The sequence below is a fragment of the Numida meleagris genome, chromosome 2 (genome assembly GCF_002078875.1).
Source record: "Numida meleagris isolate 19003 breed g44 Domestic line chromosome 2, NumMel1.0, whole genome shotgun sequence".
NCBI lineage: Eukaryota > Metazoa > Chordata > Aves > Galliformes > Numididae > Numida > Numida meleagris.
The window spans coordinates 125,154,781-125,158,322 of record NC_034410.1 but is presented as its reverse complement, the minus strand read 5'-3'; the positions used below and the strand labels follow the sequence as shown (position 1 = coordinate 125,158,322).

The 3,542-nt window shown below is 40.9% G+C and overlaps 1 long non-coding RNA gene across 1 annotated transcript in view; it reads right to left on the bottom strand.

The window, feature by feature from the left end:
* The window catches only part of LOC110392986, a 19,787-nt gene extending 16,600 nt beyond the window's left edge, over positions 1 to 3,187 (bottom strand). Inside the window, exon 1 of the long non-coding RNA XR_002434714.1 lies at positions 2,967 to 3,187. This is a non-coding gene — a long non-coding RNA (uncharacterized LOC110392986). The remainder of the gene's footprint in view (positions 1 to 2,966) is intronic.

Sequence of the window (3,542 nt, the reverse complement as noted above, 5' to 3'; positions counted from 1 at the left end):
AGAAAAAGAAAAAAAGAAAAAAGGAAAACCTTGAATTGCTTGGGAATTTGGAAGAGAAGGTTCATTCAGATTAAATCAAGTGCACCATGTGAGTCTTATTTTCCCGACTCTCATGATTTATATGTTTAATTCCTCTTGGAATTGAAGCAAACCTTTATTTCCCCTGGTCATGACCATACAGTTCAATAGCAGGAACTCCACATTTGTCTAACCTAGGAAACTAGATTTGCCTTTTGGCACAGAACTAATGCTGTGGCTCTTTCATTCCCTCCATTCCTTTCATTTTGAAGACTAAATAGATCAAGATTTCAGTTTCATTAAGGTGAACATGATTGCTTTTTCTCCTTAACATCTTTAAATAGAAAGTTTCTCCATACTGAAAAGAGAACTTCTTCAAGGGTTCAGTCACAGCTCTTGCCTCCTTCCCTTGAAGGTCCTAAGCTCTTCTCCATCTTGGTGTTCCACATGGACATCACCTCTTCCAGTTCTGAACCCTCATGACTGACCCCTATTCCTGCACTTTTTTGTTAAGAGAAGTTTGCACTTAGACCACTATGTTCCCCAAAATTTCATCCACTTTGGCATCACGGAGCTATCTAAGAGAGCTATTTACATATGTTTCCCCTTCAGTTGCATAGGTCAAGGCAAGATCCATGTTCTTGGGAAGCAGACACGTGTTGTCTTTTCCCACCAACCCACTCCCCAGAACACACCAGGGAAGCTCCCTGACAGTTTGCAAAGTGTCCTACGGAAACCTCCTCACACCTCTCTGTCCACAGCTGATATGTCCAAGAAAAGCCACCCCACTCAGATATTCTCAATAGCTAACTCACTGAATAGGCATTGCAAAGGTAAGCAAGAGTAATGGAGTTTTGTTTGTGGGTTTGGCTAGAATTTTTTTAGATAATAAAATTAGTAGCTATTGTCTAGCTGTCTGTCTCCTCCTTTCCATTTTTCATATTTTCCAGACCTTCCCAACATGGAATTTCATTTGCAGCACCCATACATGCATACAATTCATTTGTCTTGAGGGTAGTATTAAATATTTCTGTTTGTGAAATGAGTGATGAGTGATTTTCTCTTATTTTGCAGAAAGGGAAATGTGTCTGAATTCCTTTTCTAACACCAGCATCTATATGTATACCCTCTTCTTACACTGTCCCCAGAGCATCCACTGTAGCCATGAATGGATATTGAACCTGTGGTCAAATCCAGTATGGTTATTCTTACATTTCTGACTCTTTACCCCAGATATACTTCTGGGAATAGTTGCAGCAGCTTTCCATACGTTTCCAGCCAGGTGCCTGTGTATTGTTTCTGCCAGTTAGAAACAGTCAGCTTGAGTCACACTGGCCTGGTACAGGCATTATGAAGAATGAAATCTTAAACAAGTGCAGTGACATTTTATTCACCAAGAGGGAGATGCAGTACCATAAGTGGTACCGAGCTATTTGCTGGAGTTAGAGGTCTTCCGATCAGGTCTGACCTGGACAGTGATGGAGACAGACTTCCTTTAATCAGGCAGCTCGCACCAGTGCTCCTCTCAGCAGTCTTCCCATGATTTCAAACAGGACTTTTAAAGAAGGAGAGCCTTTCCTACTATTGCCACAGGAATAGTCTCCTACTCTGAGCTATACAGATGAAATCTCCCCATGATTGATCTCTGGGCCTTCTTTTACAGATACATCAGGAGGAAGAAAGGAGAGAAAAAAAACAGAGGAAGTGGGGGGGCAGAAATGGAGTAAATCTGTGCAGCTTGTTTTACTTCCCTGGTGAAATAACCATTTGTTTCCAAATAGCCCTACAGCTCCCAGTAGCACCGACTGGCTATTACTCCTCTGTTCTGGCAAGTTGGTAATGGTTTTGTATTTTCTCATATTGTCAGCAAGAGTGGCTGGAAATCATTGAGAATTATATGAATAGCCTCGCTGTTTTCATACCAGATTTGGGAATACGTTTAAAAGTGATCAGTAATTCTCTTAATTCTTAAGAAGACTCTTACGTCTTCTCTTAATTCTACTGTAGCTCATCATAATTACTCAAAGATTGAATAAATAAAAAGTAAAACACTTGGCAAATTGAGAAAAGCTGTGTTTATATCTAATACCGTGACATGTAAGGTAACAGAACATCAGTTACTTTACAGAAGTTGGTATTAAGTAGCCATTGCATTTAAAAGTTCTAGCAAAAGTTAAAAATAAAGTAAGAAGATAACATTTGCAATAGAGATAAACTAAAAAATACTTCTTTGTAATTAAAATCAAATACCTGCACCCATTGAACTGCTTGTACCTGATCATAGAGAAATAATTGTGTCAGCCTTCGCTTGTAACAACATATCGGGGAATAGCAGGACCACTAGGCCCAGTACTTATTTTTTAAAGCACAAAGAATGCATGCTGAAAACTCAGAGGACAGTTTGAGGAATTGCTTGTATAGAGATTAAATGCCATATGAACACATAACGCTGACTCATACATAGGGACAAAAGTAGAAAATATGGCCATTTCGTCTTCTATTATTTCTCAGCATGAAATATGTTTTTAAAGAGACAGGAAGGTACTGAAACATTTATTTTAGACTCACGTGGAATTTTAAGTCTTCACATGCCGCACTCTTGCTTCCTTCCCTTCATTTTTCCCTACCTTTGTATATTGTCTATAACTGGACATAGAACTACATACTTCTACCACAAACACATGAATTGCTAATTGAAATGAGACTGGATCTCCGTTAGGACTATTAAGCTATGAAATATTCTCCCAAAGTGATGCAGGGTAAACTTCATCAAAAACTGAAAACTAGACCAAATAAAATAGTAGGAGATAAAGCAAAGGAAACAATCCCCTACCACAGAGACAGCATCCGGACAGCCTGAGAGCCTATAATTGTTTATGTGACATTTCACATCCTATAAACCTTGCTGATCCACAGGAAAGCACCTGAAAAGTATTAGACCCACTCACCTGGCCAAACTCACAGTACAGGCAGACTTACTGACAGGCTCTGTTCTTCAACAGACAATGCAATTCACTTTATTGACCATTTTTCTGTCACCTGAACTTGGCAGAGAACGGTGTGTACATCACAGAAACAAAGTATTAGTCAACAAAAGCCAACAGAGCGGAATTCAGAGTGGCGCGAATCTTACCCTGCCATCCATCCAGCCAATGCCCCCCAGCCTTGCTTAGCTAGCTCCCTTTCTTGCCATCACACTACGAGGTGGTCCCGCCACCTCCACTGCTGGTACAGAGGATGGAGAGAGAGGACTGTGGCCCAATGCTCTCGGAGAAATTTTCCCTGGAGTTACCAAAGGAGAGCACTGGAGATTTCTGCCTGGACAGAAACTGGGGTCCAACAGGATGGGGGAATGCAGGGTTGAGGCCCAACAGAGACAAACCTCGGGGAAAATGCCTGTTGAGCTAGACACAACCAGATGATACCAGAGGCTTAAGCAGTGGCTGGCTGACCTGAACACCGCCTGGGAGGTGAGGACATGGCCATTACCACAATAAGTCTATGCGTTTTGATCTATACTATAA